This window comes from Chionomys nivalis, chromosome 2, assembly GCF_950005125.1.
Source record: "Chionomys nivalis chromosome 2, mChiNiv1.1, whole genome shotgun sequence".
Taxonomy (NCBI): Eukaryota; Metazoa; Chordata; class Mammalia; order Rodentia; family Cricetidae; genus Chionomys; species Chionomys nivalis.
Window position 1 is genome coordinate 66647488 of NC_080087.1, and position 19757 is coordinate 66667244.

A 19757-nucleotide genomic window follows, 5' to 3' on the forward strand; every position below is an offset into this window, starting at 1 on the left:
CTTTGATATTTATGGATGTTTGCTTTGTTACCAATTATGTGATCTACTTTTGAGAATGTCCATGCGATGCTGAGAAGAAGTTTTTTCTTTTCTGTTTGGGTGGAATGTTCTACAGATGTCTGTTAAGTCCATTTGGTTCATTACATCTGATAGTTCTCTCATTTCTCTGTTAAGTTTCTGTCTGTTTGACCTGTCCATTGGTGAAAGTGGAGTGTTGAAATCTCCTACTATTAGAGTGTGGGGTTTGATGTATGCTTTGAGTTCTATTAATATTTCTTTTACATATGTGGGTGTTTTATATATTAGGGGCATAAATATTCAGGATAGAGACTTCCTCCTGATAAATTGTTCCTGTTATGAGTATTAAGTGTCCATCTCTATCTCTTCTGATTGATTTTAGTTTGAAATCAATTTTGTTAGATATTAGTATAGCTACACCCACTTGTTTCTTTGAACCATTTGATTGGAAAACCTTTTCCCAACCCTTTACTCTGAGGTAGTGTCTGTCTTTGAGCTTGAGGTGTGTTTCTTGTAAACAGCAGAATGTTGGTTCTTGATTTTGTATCCATTCTCTTAACCTGTGCCATTTTATAGGTGAATTGAGTCCATTGATATTAAGTGATATTAATGACCACTGGTTGCTAACTCTGGTTATTTTTCTGGTGGTAGAGTTTGTGTGTTTCCCTTCTTTGAGTTGTGCTGGTGTAGGGTTGTCAGATGCTTGTGTTATTATGGGTGTTGTTGACTTCCTTGGTTTGCAATTTTCCTTCTAGTATTTTCTGTAAGGCTGGGTTTGTGGCAACGTATTGTTTAAATCTGTTTTTGTCCTGGAATATCTTGTTTTCTCCATCGATGGTCAATGCAAGCTTTGCTGGGTATAGTAGTCTTGGCTTGCATCCATGGTCTCTTAGTGTCTACAGCACATCTATCCAAGACCTTCTGGCTTTCATGGTTTCCATTGAGAAGTCAGGTGTAATTCTGATAGGTTTCCCTTTATATGTTCCTCGACCTTTTTCCTTTGCAGCTCTTAATATTTGTTCTTTATTCTGTATGCTTTGTGTTTTGATTATTATATAAAAGGGGATGCTTTTTTATCAACTCTATTTGGTGTTCTGTATGCTTCTTGTACCTTCATAGGAGTATCCTTCTTTAGGTTGGGAAAGTTTTCTTCTATAATTTTGTTGAATATATTTTCTGGGCCTTTGAACTGTAATTCTTCTCCTTCTTCTACCCCTAGGTTTGGTCTTTTCATGGTGTCCCAGATTTCCTGGATGTTTTGTGTTAAGAATTTGTTGGATTAGTTTTGTTCTTTAATCAGGGAGTTTATTTCCTCTATAGTATCTTCAGTGTCTGAGATTCTTTCTTCTATCTCTTGTATTCTGTTGGTAATACTTGTCTCAGTAGTTCCTGTTTGTTTACCCAGATTTTCCATATCCAGCCTTCCCTTGGTTTGTGTTTTCTTCATTACCTCTATTTCATTCTTCAAGTCTTGAACTGTTTCCCTTATCTGTTTGATTGCTTTTTCTTGTTTTTCTTGGGAATCTTTGAGAGAGTCTACCTTTTTGTTTGTTATCTCCATTTCTTTATGACAGTTTTTCACCTCCTGTTTAAGTTCCTCTATTTTCATAATGTTCTGTTTAATGTTGATTTCTTCTATTTCTTCTGGAGTAGGGTGTTCAATTCTTCTTGTTTCAGGATCCCTGGATTCTGGTGATGTCATGTTGCCTTTCAGATTGTTGGAGGAATTCTTGCATTGGTGCCTGCCCATCTCTTCCTTCAAATGGAGCCAGAAGATTCTTGGTGTCTTGGTCCAGTCTTTGCTGTGACTGACTCTCTGGGTGGATCTCCTCAGTGCAAGAGCAGGAACTGTGCCATCTGGATGGAACTCCTCAGCACAGACATAGGGTCTCCTGGTAGTCCAAGGACACTGCAGAAAAAAGGGCAATTGTGGGGGCAGGGCAGGGTCGAGTGGATCACAGAAGACCCTGCAGCAGAAGCTGGGGGGGCTCTGTGCTCTCTTCTGGGACAGGCCACCCCAGGACAGCACACACTCACCCCTCTAGATGAAACTCCTCACCACTGAAACAGGAATACGTGATAGTCCAAGGATACCGCAGACAAGAGGGCGAATGTCGGGCCAGGGCAGAGTGGAGTGGAACACAGGAGACCCTGCAGCAGGGGCTGGGGTTGGGACTGTGCTCTCTTCTGGGACAGTCTGCCCCAGGGTTAGCACACACTCACCCCTCTGGATGGAACTCCTCAGCACTCTAGGGTTTTTCATTATATTATATTATATACTTAATATGTTGTTATATTGCATGATTACATTTTATCCCTTATAAAACTTCTTGTGGGTTTTGTTGGTGGTAGTAGGTGCTTTTGCTTGGTAGGAGTTCTTTTATTTTTTGAGACAAGTATTTCCCTGTGTAGTTCTGACTGTCCAGGAAATCACTCCAAAGACCAGGCTGGCCTCAAACTCAGAGAGAACCACTTGCCTCTGACTCCCAAGTATTAGGATTAAAGGAGTGGACCACCACCTTTCTGTTTTCTAATGAGAGATATAATATTAGGAAATTAGAATTGAAAACAAAAATAAATTTATGATTGGAGGTCACATAATATGAGTAACTAGATTAAAAGGCAAGCTTTCACTTCAGGAATAGGTATACCAGATTTGGTCACAAGACACATTGCTTAATCCTGAAATAGAAAGATGCAAGCATACATCAAAAGCGTATGGAAGTCAGACATCAGAATTTCACCATCTATACTGGTCTCCAGAGAACTCAGTAGATAACAGAAGCTCCAAACTGTGATGTTCAATTGAGGGGATACCAAGAAAATTGAAACTGTTTTTGATAACAGACACCTGGGGAAAAGATGATCAGAGATCATTCCTCTGCTTTGAGACTGTATTTCAGTCTCAAAGAAATACACAGAGGCTTATATTAATTATAAACTGTTTGGCTTATTAGCTCAGACTTATTACTAAATAGCTCTTATAATTTAAATTAACCAATAACTCTAATCTATGTTTAGCCATGTAACTTTGTACTTTTTCTCAGTCAGGCATTCTCATCTTGGTTCCTTTCCATCTGGATAATACGGCATCTTTGCCTTTCCTCTTCCCAAAATTTTCCTAGTCTCTTTGCCCCACCTATACTTTCTGCCTGGCTACTGGCCATTCAGCATTTTAATAAAACAATGTGAGTGACAAATCTTTACAGTGTACAAAAGTATTATCCCACAGCATATTGGAGTTTACAGAAGCAGTCTGTGATTGCCACCTTGTGGCAACTGGTAGCATTACTGACCTGAAAATTTCTATATGCTGCAGGATAATTAACACCTGTTGAAATCTAATTACTAACCTGATACCTAGTGTTGACTGAGATTCTTTCTGTGACTGAGATATGCAAAATAATCTTGGAGCTATGAATATTCACTGAAACTTGAGAGATTTATTATAGAAAAAATCTGAAAACAGACTAAAGCCTATACTTGTTCCATAATAAAAGATTAATATAGCCGGGCGGTGGTGGCGCACGCCTTTAATCCCAGCACTTGGGAGGCAGAGGCAGGCGGATCTCTGTGAGTTCGAGACCAGCCTGGTCTACAAGAGCTAGTTCCAGGACAGGCTCCAAAACCACAGAGAAACTCTGTCTCAAAAAAAAAAAAAAAAAGATTAATATACAGAAATGTGTTGGAAAGAGGACTTGCATGGAGGCAATCCTTTGCTTGCATAACTGAATGGTTTTTTTTATTATATGAATGCATTTCTTATCCCAAGAAGAATTTCCAGATCTGATATCCTCTTTTAAAAAGTGAAATAGTCATAAAAACAGGAAAAAGCCGTAAGTGCCATGTATCATGGGTGGGTCTGAATTTCTCTGGGATATTGAACCTACAGGATAATTAATGCTCCTAACAAATTATTGGAGACTCCAGATACCTTAGGTTCAAGCTTGTCTATCATCCATTTAACTCTTGAATGGAGGACTCAAGATGTGGAGCAACATGTTTGTGCAAAACATACTCAGGTCTTTAATATTGCAAAATTGGTTTTGCTGGAGAAAAACACACATGTGTTGAAGAATTAGAAGGTTTATTGACTTATTAGGACTTCTTGACGATGTGTCGTAGGCTTGTTGGGGATCAAGAGCAATTTTTTTCTTGAGCTACCACTAGTCCAATTAATAGCTATAACCAACAACCTTTGTGTCTGAACCAGCACCTTTTTTTCTGTTCTGTTACCAAATAATATTGGAAGCCTATAGCTGATATTTTTCCTTTTATTGATGACTTGTTCAGCAGGTCCAGTTATTCATGGTCTGAAGAGGCACTACCTAAAAGAATCATGGGCAGGAGAGAAGAGGAGACCAAGCAAAGTTCTGTTGTCAAGGTCTCCATTTATTAGGGTAATGGTTGCGGCTTATATAGCCCTTGAATGAGGAATTTGGCTTGGGGGGGGTGGGTAGGGGTAGGAAGGAACTTTACCGGGGTAGCAAAGGTCACAGTCAGCACACCTGGTGTTCTCTGTGCAAGCGGAAACCTTTCTTTTGTGATTCCATCAACAAACAGTTCTCAAGATAGTTGGAATGTGGGGCGGGTTCTGTTAACAAATAATTCTCTAGAAGCTGTGGTGTGGGGCTCTCTGCAAACTTCCTTAGGACAATGGTCCCTGACATATTGATTCTTTGTGGATTTCACATCATGCATTTTGATCCAAAATATCTCTGTCCCATCACATCTCTTCTCTCCCCCAAATCAAAACCAGATTTAAAAAAGACAAATAAAACAAAGAAAAGCAAAACAAAAATAGAAAAAAAGAAGAATCTTGTTGGGGAAGTTGTAGTGTGGTCCATTGAGTTACCTAGTTTACCCTTTAATACTTTCATCTTTACTTACAAGTGTTCATTGTCATAAGTCACTGGTCTGTCATAAGACCTCCGCCTTCCACTATACCACTGATAATGGGCTCTCACTAGGGCCTCTCTTTGATATCCTGTTCTCGTGTGTCATGAAGATTCTGCTGTTTTGGATCTGTATATTTCTTCACTTCACATGCCCCAATGGTTCATAAATGTGGTGGATATTGGGGTGGGTGTCAAAGTCCATGGATGTGGGTCTATTCCACCTTGACCCAAGTATGTAGTTCTATTCTTGCTCCTTCAAGGTTGCGACAGGCGATTTGACCCAGGATGTGACTACCTAAGGATTCTTGCCTAAGATGTAGTTGCTGCATGTTCTCACGAAGCAACAGAATACTTAATTCAGGATATAATTACTGATGTTTCAGGTATTGAAGAGGTAATTACCCTGTTTGTTTTTTGGATCATGGAAATGCAGTATGGATCATGAAAATGCAGTATGTATCATGGAAGAAGTATCTGTCTTTTTCTTCTGTGTCTCTGTTCTTTCTGCCTAGCATTTCTAATCCACACAGCCCTACGCTGGAATGTACAAACCCACCTAGTCTGGACCCCAACAGATGTGGTTGCAATGTGGGAACCTGACTGATGGCCCTCAAAGTGGGCAGGATCTGACAGTTGGGCCAACTCATAGTCTTGGTACTGGGCCTGGTTGGTAGGTGGGTTGGACAGTTTGCTAGCTTTCCTTCATCTTCACTACCCACACAAACTCTCCAGTATAGCCTCAGCTAGCTCATCTGAGGCAACCTACAACAAGGAGTGGGACACATTCTCCTGCTCTTGGGTCCTCAGATTCAGGTTCCCTCACTTATACTGACAGAGCAAGCTCTACACTTTTGCCCAGACAAGGTTGGATGCTCTTTCTTCTGATTGCTGTGGGGGCATATAAAGGGGTGGCACTGTGTCAGCTCTCCTGCTTTCATGCCCTCAGGGATGGCACACTTGTGCCCCTGACAATGGAGTCAACTTGATTGTGTTGTCCAGGTCGAGTACAGGGTTCAGTTTTCTGTCAGCTATAGCTGACGGGGCAGGGCTCATTCTCTCATGATCAGTACCCAGGGTCCAGATATCTCACTTGCCACAGGTAATGATGGGTGGAATAGAGAGGGCATCTTTCTCTTACCTATGCCATTGCATGGTAGATGAAGGTGGGCAACGGATCAGCTTTCCTGCTTTCCTGTACTCATGCTCACATGGTTGATTCACCTGTGTTCCTCTACCCCAGGGTCAGTTCTAGTTTACTTCCCAACTAGTTAGGTGAGTTGCATGCTTATGGTGAAGGGTGGGATTATCTTTCCCAGCTGCAAGGGCAAACTTTCTCGTTATAGATTATTATTTTAAGGTGTGTTACATTTGTTCATTCTGTGGAGCATTTACTTTAATGATGAAAATTGAGTTCCATTTTTTTGTTTCACTTGTTTAACACTGTGAAGATGTGTTACTTTACTGTCAAAAACACCTGATTGGTCCAATAAAGAACTGAAGGGCTGATAGCTAGACAGAGAAAGAATAGGCAGAGCTGGAAGTCAGAGACAATAGATGGAAGGAAAACAGAGCAAGAGAAGGAGGAATAAGAGAACAAGCAGAGGAGGACACCCAACATCATGGGGACTCAAAGAGGGAGAGTGAAAGTAAAATACACAGAAATAAGAAAAGAAAAAAGCCAGAAGCAAAAGGTAGATGGCAAAATTTAAGTTAAAGAAAGCTGGCTAGGGGGGCTGGAGAGATGGCTCAGAGGTTAAGAGCATTGCCTGCTCTTCCAAAGGTCCTGAGTTCAATTCCCAGCAACCACATGGTGGCTCACAACCATCTGTAATGAGGTCTGCTGCCCTCTTCTGGCCAGCAGGCATACACACAGACAGAATATTGTATACATAATAAATATTAATAAAAAAAAAGAAAAAGAAAAAAAGAAAGCTGGCTAGAAATAAGCCAAACTAATCCGGACATTTATAAGTAATAATCCACATCTGTGTGTTTTATTTTTGAACTGGATGGCATGTCAATGGCCATGCCAGAGGAACAGCAGGGTAGAGATTGAGGTTTAAGGTGTCAGTCCACCAGGAGGCTACCCTCTGATGGATAAATCTTGGTTAGGCAAGGCCCCTGAGATCAAAGACCCTGGAATGTATCTTGCTTATTCGTTGCCCTTTACATGTTTGCTGTTGCAATCCTTCTCTGACACCTGGCATGGCTAAATTGGGTGTAGGGAGATTCCTCACTACCTGTAAGGTGATGTTTTGTCTCATGGAAACCTCCCATTCCACTGGTCATTTTTATTTGTAGGTTATTATGAAGATGATGTTCTCCCTAAGCTGGGCCATCTAATTGATAATGATGTAAGCTTATGCAGAACTTTGATGAATAAAATATATACAAAAATATGTTTCAGCCAGGCAGTGGTGGCGCACACCTTTAATCCCAGCACTCGGGAGGCAGAGGCAGGTGGATCTCTGTGAGTTCGAGACCAGCCTGGTCTACAGAGCTAGTTCCAGACAGGTTCCAAAGCCACAGAGAAACCCTGTCTCGAAAAATCAAAAAAAAAAAAAATCTATTAATTTCTAGCATGCTGAGTTCACAATATGTTAGCAAGATGAGTATTTGTTCCTAATTGATCACAAACACATTTTTAGCTTGACTTTGAGTTAGATGAATGTTTGCTTTGTTAAGGCACACATCAAACAGCATTTATCAGAAAAGTCAATCCCACACTCTTCTGTTGTAGGATATAATTGATTACAAAATTTAGGTGCACCAGGACAGGCTCCAAAGCCACAGAGAAACACTGTCTCGAAAAACAAAACAAAACAAAACAAAAATTTAGGTGCAAAGGATATGTTTTATGTCCATGTTTAATCCTCTTAGACATTAGGGCTACAAAATATTTTCTGTTCCTGAAATATAACTTAAATATGTATATATAGATATATAGCCCATATGTTCATATATATTTGTCTACATACTTGTACATGTAATATCTTATATATTTGTATGTATATACTTTTCTATATAACAATTGTATTTTAAAAGCAATAATTATTCATCACATTTACTTTTCATGGTAGACTGCCTTAATGAAGTCTCTGAGGAAGATTAAGTCAGTAAGAGAGTATTGCCAGTGTTCTTCCCAATTCAGAATTACTCCTCTGAAACATATTTTTACAAATAGTTTGTGCAGATGTGCATGAACATTCTGTAATAGACTTGATTAATACTCCTGGGCACAGTGTTCTTAATTATACTGTTCACTTGATGTTCCATATCTCTAATTGCCTTGTTAATTGTGCAATTTAGGGGACTGTGACAAACTAGAGGAGGAATCTGCAGTACAAAAGTTTTCTCGCAAATGCACACAATCCACTGGGACTATGTACCTAATTGATAGCATTATTCTACAATGTGAGTCCTCAAAGATTCAGACATATGCTTTATGTGTTGTTTCCAAGTGGGGACATTCTCTGCCCCAGAGACATTGGAAACACCGATCCTTTGTCTCATATTTATGGCTCTGCAGAGATTTTTAGCACAAGTCAGAAACTTTTAATTGCTTGTAAGTATTTAAAATTACAGGAAACTTTCAGAAATACAATGAAAACACTTCAGTGTCATTAACACCACAGAGAAATGTTCATTTATGTTCTGAAGGAAGGTGATGTCACAGGTGAATTTATGTTTATCTTTGTGCCCTCTCTGAGGGTCATACCCATTCCAAATGCACATGGCCTTTGGACCTGTTACCTGAGAGAATCATGCTGAAGCAGGGAGGGAGGAGGCTGAGGAGTGTTTTCCTTTCAAACTTACAGACAGGGTCAGAAAGAGCAACAGGGTTCTGGGAACATACTCTCCCTTGAAAAGGGCATTCTTGTGAGACTCAGGCTTATATTTCAACAAAGCCACACAGGTAGAAGGAGTGATACCTCCAGATAAGATAGAACTGTGCCTAGGGATATGGGTCCTAGATCCTGAGGTGAATGTGGAGACCAAAAAATGTCAGCCTATTTCCATGTTGACCAAAGGTCAGAGAGTTGGAACTTACCTCTAGTTGCTTCAAGGTTATTGTGCTTCTACCTCAAACAAAGGTTCCACCTAGAAACAGACCAGAAAGTTCTGCTCTCTCAAGGTTGTTGCCAACAGGCGTGGCTAATAGCCAGACCTTCTATTCCAGGACTAGAGAATTACATCTGCTCCTACCTCAAACAAAAGTCTAAGGATCCAACTAAGTACCCGTTCCCTTAAGGGGATAACTTTGGATCCCACCCAGGGAGTGTTTTTCTAGGATGTAAGCATGACTCGCTCTGTTCCAGCAACAGAAAGTTTTAACTGTGGGTGTAGCACTTGACTTTCAACTGGTCTGTCCATTTCCTTGTATCATGTTAATGCAGTCTTACTCCTGAAAGACCTCCAGAGCAGGGAGACTCTCATTCAAGTCTCAGGATAACATGACCCCCAGGAACTCACAAGAGACCATGCTTGTTCCAATCGCACAAGGTTTATTGACAGGAACCAGTGCACTGGGGCCAAAACTTATTTCCCATGCAGGGGTAGAGAGTTCAAAGCCAAGTAGCTGGGAGAAGGGGTATTTAAGGGAAAAAACACAACCCAGTAATCCAAAGGGGGTAGGGAGGGTTTCATTGGAAAATTCCAAAAATACCAATGATCATTGAAAAATTCCAAAAATACCAGTGATAATCACAAGGGGATAACTCCCTGTTTCTCAAGATTATTCTCAAGATTATAATCTAACTTTATCTTCAGCTAGTTCCTAAAACAGAATCACTGAACTGGCTAACCTAGATTTTTGGCTCTTCTCTTCCCCGCTTAGATTTTTGGCTTTTTTTTTTTTTTTTTTTTTTTTTTTTTTTTTTTTTGCTAGAGGGGTCTGGATTTAACCAGGTCTTTCACTTCTATTTTTTGGGGCTAGGCGTATGTTAAGCCATTGGAAATTAAACAGAGGCTAATTTCAGTACTCACTGAAATTTCTTCTCCATATTATCCTATGTATTTCTCTGTTTTTATTATTTTCATTTGTGTTTTTTTTTTTTTTTTTGGTTTTTCAAGACAGGGTTTCTCTGTGGCTTTGGAGCCTGTCCTGGAACTAGCTCTGTAGACCAGGCTGGTCTCGAACTCACAGAGATCCACCTGCCTCTGCCTCCCGAGTGCTGGGATTAAAGGCGTGCGCCACCATCGCCCAGCTCATTTGTGTTTTCACATTCACTACTAATATTTTCTAAATCCTGACACCTCTACCCTGGCAAAAGGTATTTTTTTTTTTTTTGAAATTGGTCCCCGACAAATGAATCTTACAGTGCTAAGGAGTTAGGTTGGAGAAGAAAAGAAATCTCAAGGCTATAATGTGCAGGTATAACTCTAAGTGTTAATCTGACTTTGAATTTGCCATTGAGAAAGAATTGGAAAGAAATAAGATAAGTGTTAACTCTCTTCTAAAACCAAACCCATTCTTTTTGTTTGTTTGTTTGTTTGTTTTGTTTTTCGAGACAGGGTTTCTCTGTAGCTTTGGTGCCCGTCCAGGAACTAGCTCTTGTAGACCAGGCTGGCCTCGAACTCCCAGAGATCCACCTGCCTCTGCCTCCCGAGTGCTGGGATTAAAGGCGTGCGCCACCACCGCCCGGCAACCAAACCCATTCTTAAAATCATAAATAATTTACTGTATATGCACATGCATGTGCTAAGATGCTAAAATTTCATTTGTTACTTTTCAATTCCTAGTGATATATGCTATAATATTTGACACTGTGCAGGAGTGTGTAAAGAGATGGATCAGTGGATGAAAGCTCTGTCTGCTCTTCTGGATCACCCAGGTTCAATTTCCAGCCCCTACATTGCTACTAACACTTACTGAACTCTCTCCTGGGGATCCCATGCCATTTAATGGCCTTTTCAGGTACTGCTGAGAGACCCCCATACTTGAAAGACCCCCATGCCCATGTACTATGTTAAACTTTGCTGAAATTCAGCTGGGCCCCTCAGCTCAGCCGATGCTAAAACTGGATATCTATGGGTTGCAGACTCACTGACTAGGCTAAGAAGAGGGAATCCTCCACCCCCCAAAGGCAGTTTATCTAAATTGTCAAACTTGCTGCAGAGTGCTCTATCTAGCTTTGTGGATTTTCGGGACTACTCCACCCCCTCCAAGACATCCTATCTAAATTGTTAACCTGCTACAGGGTGTTTTATCTGGCTTTATGGTTTTTCGGAGAAATTCAGGAATAGACACGGGGGGGGGGGGGGACGTCCCCAGGGTGAGCTAAGCCTGCCAATTTGAGAACCAATGAAATGCTGTTGCTAGACAAGCCTCTTATGTAACTCCTAAATCCTTATAAATACATGATGTGCCATCAGCCTGGCATGCTCAGTAACTTAATTGTAACTTAGTTGCTGCAGCATCCACAGGCACCTGTGTCTCTGATAAACTGCCTGATGCTTTTACATCCTGTGGATTGGTTCTGGTTCTTGGGTGGAGGACTCCTTGATAGACCCCTCTCTCTGAGGGTCTCTCACTGCATACATGGAGTTCACACACAGATGTGCACGCATGCAAAAACATAAGTAAATACAAGCAGATGGTATATCAACAAACTTGAAAAATAAACATATAACTCCATATTATATACATGTATATATTTATAAATAAACCTTTTTGTAAAAATAGATGCCAAAGAAATATAACATTAAGGTCATTACCAGTGAGGTTCAGAAATCCAAACCTAAATTCTTTCCAAAGCAACCATTAATTAGCCTGTAGCTAAGTCTTCCTGGAAGATAAATGAATAAGAATATATGTACAAGATTATATCATTATTGCTGTTAAGGTAATAATACTGAAGTCATTAGTTGCAATGGTCCATGTATTTTGAACGTGGTCTAGACAGAAGCATTTAACTCTTGTTCATTATCTAAACCAAAGAAAACTTAGGCAATAATGATCATTGCCTAAATAATATTGGTAAAAGTAGAAGAAATAATATTGACTAAATTAGTGTTTTCTCTTTCTTCTCCATGTAATACATAGCACAACTCATGGGTTTTTTTTTTTTTTTGCTAAATATTCTATATAAGGAAATGTTATATGTTAAGTTCTATGTCAGAAAGTGTTATTTTTTTCTTCCATAAATGTGATCATTGAGCCAGGTAGTGGTGGTGGCACACGCCTATAATCCTAGCACTCAGGAGCAGAGGAGAGCAGTCCCTGTGAGTTCAAGGCCAACCTTGTCTACAGAGTTCCAGGGCTCCAGGGCGTATTCCAAAGCTACACACACCCTGTTGAAATTATTCAGCCACAGATAAGGTTGCACTTCTGGGTTCTAAAGGCGAGCACATGCAGATGGGCCCTCGGGTCCCCCACCGCATGACCCACGTGCATGCATGTGTGGTTACATACACATATGACTCACCTAAATCCTTGTGTGCATGAGTGAGTTGTTTGTTATTTGCGACATCAGCATGTGACAAAATCGTGCCAACCCCCTGTGCAGATGTGCTAGGCATCTTTTAAAAGCGGAACGTGCCGCCAGGCGATGGTGGTGCACGCCTTTAATCCCAGCACTCAAGGATGCAGAGGCAGGCGGATCTCTGTGAGTTCGAGACCAGCCTGGTCTACATAGCTAGTTCCAGGACGGGCACCAAAGCCACAGAGAAACCCTGTCTCGAAAAACCAAAAAAAAAAAAAAAAAAAGCGGAACGTGCCATCTTCCTCTCTCTCTCTCTCTCTCTCTCTCTCTCTCTCTCTCTCTCTCTCTGCACACTCTCTCTCTCTCTCTCTCTCCACTCCTAAGTGGATTTATTGTGTGTTCCATGTTTCCTTCTCACTCATGCCAGGTAATTTCATTGTTGCTGAGACTCAAGAGGTGCTGCCAGGAGCAATCATGTCTCACTTCAACAGAAGTGATTTAAACTCCATTTTCTACAGCTATTTGAAGTGGTTGAAGATTATCTATCTATGCAGAATATAATCTCAATGTATCTAAAGAACTTGATTAGTCTAACTATAAATATGGCAAACATAGATGACTATTGATCTATAATTCTTAATACCTATATAACTAATGGCCCCGGGGATATTAAAGGGCCCCCAAGTGACCCATGCACATGAGTGGTTGCATCATACATGTATGACTCAGCTAAGCCCTTGTGCACATGCATGAGCACCATCATCTGCACATGACATAGTCATGTCAACCCCCTGTGTGCATGCACCAGGCAGCTTTTAAAAGCTAGATTCTCTCTCTCTCTCTGCACACTGACTTCCCAAGATCTGTACATGCTCGCTCTAATAAACCATTTTTTTAAAAAAAATATTTATGTATACAATATTCTCTCTGCGTGTATGCCTGAAGTCCAGAAGAGGGCACCAGACCTCTTTACAGATGGCTGTGAACCACCATGTGGTTGCTGGGAATTGAACTCAGGACCTTTGGAAGAGCAGGCAATGCTCTTAACCACTGAGCCATCTCTCCAGCCCCTCTAATAAACCTTTAAATGGGTTTTTTGTGTGCTCTGTGCTTCTTTCTCACTCGCGCCAGATAATTCCAATCATGTCTTGACAAGTACCTAAGCTAACCTTGCCTAGTAGATATAAGTGTATATGGGGATCTCATGCCTAATGACTTAAAAGACTCATTTTCAACTAAATTGAAAACCTTAAAAGAAATGAATGCATTTCCAGATATTTACAATATAACAAAATCAAACCAGGAAGAAATAAACAATTTAAACGATCTATAAGCAGCTCTGAGATGGAAGAAGTAATAAATTTCTTTCCTTGACCCTCCCTAAAAAAGACTAGTAGCAGACTGAGCACCACAAAACTCTCCCCAGATCTTCAAAGAATAACCGGTACTGAATCTACTTGATGTAGAAAAGGAATGGAGGTGCCTGGACTATGAATGAAGCTAGTATTACCTGACACCCAAACTAGTTAAAAAGCAACTAAAAATGAAATTAGAGTTTGGCTCTAATTTCTAATAATTGTGAAGGCACACATATTTGATTAGAGTACTTTTTTTTTGAGACAGGGTTTCTCTGTAGCTTTGGAGCCTGTCCTGGAGCTAGCTTTTGTAGAAAAGGCTGGCCTCCAATTCACAGAGATCCGCCTGCCTCTGCCTCCCGAGTGCTGGAATTAAAGGCATGCGCCACTACCACCCAGCTGATTACAGCACTTGTGATGGAGAGACAGGCAGATTTCTCTGATTTCAAGCAAGGAAGAGAGAGAGAAGAAAGGAAGAAATAAAGAGAAAGACATTATAGTCATTTGGTCATTTAAAAAATTCTATTTCAGTTTCTCTTACATAAGTATGCCACCCACTTTTACCTTCCTACAACCCAGAATCGTACTCCCAACAAATCTAGTGCTGCTGTTCTATCCATTCATCTTCTGTGGAGGACCACTGATACCAGCAAGGGCCATGTGTGAAACTGGGTTTGAAGGTTTTTGTTGGAGCATTGGGTGCTCAAGAGAACATACACAGCAAAAGAATTATTTTCATAAAGCCTTCTTTTTGGTTTTTCGAGACAAGGTTTCCCTGTGTAACCATCCTAGTTGGACTGGAACTAGTTCAGGCTGGCCTTGAACGTGATCACAGGGATTTGCCTGCCTCTGCCTCCTGACTGCGACTGCTGGGATTCAAGGCCTGCGCCACTGCTGCCCAGCCCACAAAGACTATTTATATAGCCAACATCTGAGAGGTAAGACTTCCTAGACTGATTATGACTAGACTGATTTTGTGTGAGGTCAGTGTAGCTGAGTACAATTTCTCTGGGCTACTGATTGCAACAGCTGTATGGAGTCTAGAGAATGACATGTCTTACTTAGCCCTTCCTCCTCGCTCCCTTACTCCCTTCTTCCTCCTCCTCCATGTTCCCAGAGCCATAAATGAGAAGGTAGAACTGACTTGTTTAGGGCTGAGCTCATACACCTTACTTATTTTCTACATCAGGGATAGCCACAGGTCTGCATTCACTACTGTGTTTTCAAAAGGAATGTTGTCTGTTTTATCCAAAAGCATCGGTAACATGGTTTCCAGGAGACAAATTCATTTGTCAGTTAACAAAATGATAAGATCTTTAAGTATTGGTAAAAGCAGTACAGCAGAGGATGAAGTCAAGTGTTGTCTGTCTGCCAGTAGTGTTTAGACCAGCAGCTTACATTGTCACCTATTTCCTTTGGACATCCAGAGTTCCTGAACTATCTTTCCCTCTCAAAGTTGATGATGTTGCTAATCACGGGATTCCAGCTATTTGACTGTTAATGGTGGAGAACTTTGAGGGCAGGATAAAGGTGGCTCTTAGTGCCACTGCATTTGCATCATGAAGGAAATGATTATCAAACTCCCCAGGAATGCTCTTCAAGGTGACAGTTAGTGTTTTATAATGTTTTATATCAATGTAGAAGATGCAGCTGGAATTTCACTCTCACATTTTACTAGTGCTACTTGCATGGAGCATCTGATTTTTTTTTTTCTAGTTTATCATCTTACTTGACTAAGTGATATAGATTCTCTTATCTTGTCTACAAGCCCTGATCTTCTGTCTCCTTGATCTAGTCTGGTGTGGAAGCTTTTCATTGATTATGCTTATTGCGTTTTTCACTTCTTGTTTCACTAGCTCTTGTAGAGCAGGCTGGCCTTGAACTCAGAGATCCTCCTGCCTCTGCCTCCCTAGTGCTGGGATTAAAGGGTGCGTAGGGAATTACCCTCATTTTTCGAGGACAAGCCATTTGCTTGTGTTTTCTTGTCCTCCAATCACTTCATTCCTGTCCTCATTGACTTCAGGAGCTTGCTTCGTCTTTGTGTACTTTGACCTTATTGAGAATATTTCTGGGGGCTGGAGAGATGGCTCAGTGGTTAAGAGCATTGCCTGCTCTTCCAAAGGTCCTGAGTTCAATTCCCAGCAACCACATGGTGGCTCACAACCATCTGTAATGAGGTCTGGTGCCCTCTTCTGGACTTCAGGCATACACACAGAAAGAATATTGTATACATAATAAATAAATAAATAAATAAATAAATAGATAGATAGATAGATAGATAGATAGATAAATAAATATAAAAGAAAGAGAATACTTCTCTGTGTGTTCTATTTCTCATATTTTATCTACTTTGGTCTCCTTAGAGGACACAGTCATGGAAATTTGGGGTAGCAATACTTCATCGTAGTTTGTGTTTGGGTTATGGAAACTAGCATTATGTTTTTGGGTGCTTTTTTTTTTTTGTATGTGTTTATAGGCGAGGAACTGAAATCGCATAATGAGGCGTTAGACTGAACAATTTCAACACTGAGTGGTCAAAACTCCGGATAAGAGAGTCGGATATGGAGAGCCGACTCCTACTAGACCTAGATCTGCTCTAGGCTGGCAGCAAGCCCGCAGGAAGGCTGTGCAGAGCGGGTCCTGAGCAGCCTGACAACTGGAGCTGTGTGCAAGGCGGCCTGAAACGGAGTGGGCGGGACCGTTCGATGTAGGGGAGGGGGGATAGACAGACATGCGAACGGAAATAGTTAATGAGAGAATGTGACTCATTGGCTGGATGTAGGGGAAGAGTGGCGCATGGGCAGATTTAGAGGAGTGACGAAAGCGGAAGCTGGAAAACCTCGTGGGTAAGGACCGGGAAGTGGACTGCTGAGGGAAAGTCAGCAGCGCAGAGGACCCATTCGCTGTCGTCCTCAGGGACCTCAACCGTGGAGAGTCGCGTGTGCAGACCTGGGAGTCGCGGGGACACGAAAACTCCGCGGAGCCGCAGTCGCCGCGGGGCGGCCTGGGAAAGTCAGCAGCGCAGTGGCGGGAACCGCAGCGCGGCGGCCCTGGAACCTCCCAGGTCAGAGGAGCTGCGGGGCTGGGACCAGGAGGGAAGGGCCCAGGGGTGCGAGCTGTTTCTCTGCTATTCATAAGGAAGCTGGTTCTGAAGTTGTCCTGTAAATTTCTTCCCTTGTCGGTAAATTTTAGGTAAAGTCAATTGGACGATCCTTCTGGTTGCCAAACTTTTTTGGGGGGGATGGGGGGAAGAGGTTCGAGACAGGGTTTCTCTGTGTGTAGCCTGTCCTGGAACTAGCTCTTGTAGCCCAGGCTGGCCTCGAACTCAGAGAGATCTGCTTGCCTCTGCCCGAGTGCTGGGATTAAAGGTGTTCACCACCTCCCGGATAGAGTATTTTTTTTTTTTTTTTTTTTTGGTTTTTCGAGACAGGGTTTCTCTGTGGTTTTGGAGCCTGTCCTGGAACTAGCTCTTGTAGACCAGGCTGGTCTCGAACTCACAGAGATCCACCTGCCTCTGCCTCCCAAGTGCTGGGATTAAAGGCGTGCGCCACCACCGCCCGGCTCGGATAGAGTATTCTTATAAGAATGGTTTGGCGCCAGGCAGTGGTAGCACACGCCTTTAATCCCGGCACTCAGGAGGTGGAGGCAAGCCTGGGCTACAAGAGCTAGTTCCAGGACAGGCTACAAAGCTACACAGAAACCCTGCCTTGGAAAAAAAAAAACTCTAGTAGAATGATTGATTTTTGCAAACTCGATTCGCTTTGTTATGGTGGAAAGCATAAAGCTCTTGAAACTCACATTCATCCATGCTAATTTCCCTGTTAAACCATTTACATATTCAGGAGCGTGGTACCTGGATCTGAGGAGCCCACATCCCCAGAGAACTTTTAGATAATAGTCCTTAAAGGAACGCTTGCAGATTTGATAGAATCTGAAAATATTTTTTTCAAGCTCCACGAGTATGGTTGTAAGCATTAACATTTAAAAGCAAACTTTATCGTTAGTTTTTTATCTGATGTTATGTGCTCTGATATAACCACAGCATTCTGAAAAGTGTCTTTGCCATACTCGGTGGGACAGGCCTTGAATTTGAGAGGCAGAGACAGGTCAATCTCAGTAAGTTTGAGACCAGCCTGGTGTACATAGTGAGTTCCAGGACACACATAGCTAGCTACATGGTGAGACCCTCTCAAAAGAAGGAAAAGAAAAGAAAACAATGTATCTTCTCGTGCTGAGTTGGTAGTGTTGCATCTTGGAGTCTGGAAAGCACAGAATGCTGTTTGAGGGTGTCAGTATTCTCACAGTTAGAAAAGGCATTATAAACTGGGTGGTGGTGGCACACGCCTTTAATCGCATCACTTAGAGAGGCAGGTGAGTTCAATGCCAGTCTGGTCTGCAGAGCAAGTTTCAGGACAATCAGGGCTACAAAGAGAAACCCTGTCTTGGGAAAAAAAAGAAAAGAAAGAAGGAAAGAAGGGAGGGAGAGAAAGGAAAGGAAAGGAAAATCACTCATCTACATCAGAATAATGTCTAGAATAGTCTTCTGTCTGTTTGGTTCTAGAAAAGCACTCTGCCCATGGACACGTGACTGACCAAACTGTTGGTTTTTCTTTTTTTTTTTTTTTTTTTTTTTTTTTTTTTGGTTTTTCGAGACAGGGTTTCTCTGTGGTTTTGGAGCCTGTCCTGGAACTAGCTCTTGTAGACCAGGCTGGTCTCGAACTCACAGAGATCCGCCTGCCTCTGCCTCCCGAGTGCTGGGATTAAAGGCGTGCGCCACCACCGCCCGGCTTGGTTTTTCTTTTTTGTTTGTTTGTTTTGGTTCTTGTGTTTGCTTCTTTGAGAACTTAACTCAGTGTCTGGCCAAAAAATCACCCTGTAGGACGTGTTGAACTGGAACTAAGAGAGTTCCACCCACCTCTGCCTGCTGAGAGCTAGGATTAAAGGTGTGCCCCACACAACCATTCAAACCCTTGTATTTTACTTTGTGGTCTTTAGACAGCCAGTGTTGAGACTGGACTTCTCCCAGCAGGAGGAGCAATGCCTGAAGCCTGCTGAGATGCCACAGAATACAGAGGTCTGGTTTCTCTGGTAGAGAATAGTTAGCTTGTAATCTCCCTTGTTCCTTGGGGTTTCTGAACAAACTAATCTGCAAGTGTGTGAGTTTTGTGTGAATGAGTCTCACATCTCATAGAATAAAGAGGAATCCTCAGAGGGGGAAAAAATTTCAAGGAATGTTCCTTCTTTGTGTGTTTCCCTTTGGGAGTTGTGAGGCTTCGATCGCCCTGGGTCTGTGATGAATTCATTTTTTTTTTGGTTTTTCGAGACAGGGTTTCTCTGTGGTTTTGGAGCCTGTCCTGGAGCTAGCTCTTGTAGACCAGGCTAGTCTCGAACTCACAGAGATCCACCTGCCTCTGCCTCCCAAGTGCTGGGATTAAAGGCTTGCGCCACCACCGCCCGGCTAAAAGATTATTTCTGTTTTTTTATATTTATTTATTTATTATGTATACAATATTCTGTCTTTGTGCATGTCTGCAGGCCAGAAGAGGGCACCAGACCTCCTTACAGATGGTTGTGAGCCACCATGTGGTTGTCAGGAATTGAACTCAGGACCTTTGGAAGAGCAGGCAATGCTCTTAACCACTGAGCCATCTCTCCAGCCCCGTCTGTGATGAATTCAGAACCTCATCCCAAGCATTCAGTTTCATTTCTACCATTGAGTTCTGACTGAGCTGTGACTGGAAGGAGCATTCAAGTTACGCTGAGAATGCTTTCTAAATGTTTCCAGTATTCTGACATTGCAGGACTCATTTGTAGAATCCTCTGTACATCCTTCATCTACTGAGCGCAGTACTGTTTTAGAAATCCAGATGCTTTCTGAACAATCTCTTTCTCAATTACAGGGCATGCTGATCACCCAGACCTGCTCACCTCTGCAGCAGAACAAGGAGACCTGGAAGGAGACAGGAGACAGTAGCCAAGGATCCAGGTATGGTGGAGGCATTGGTGAAAGAGTGGTAAGGGGTTCATGTGGAAGTGGGACATGAGATCGGTTTTGTCACATT

The 19757-nt window shown here is 41.9% G+C and overlaps 1 protein-coding gene across 2 annotated transcripts in view; it reads left to right on the plus strand.

Annotated features, from left to right (window-relative positions):
• The first annotated feature begins 16532 nt into the window (after positions 1-16532).
• The window catches only part of LOC130870393 (zinc finger protein 54-like), a 29143-nt gene continuing 25918 nt past the window's right edge, over positions 16533-19757 (plus strand). For both annotated transcript variants that reach the window (XM_057763108.1, XM_057763109.1), the window contains exons 1-2: positions 16533-16759; positions 19596-19681. The gene's annotated coding sequence lies outside the window, so the exon portion shown is untranslated. The remainder of the gene's footprint in view (positions 16760-19595; positions 19682-19757) is intronic.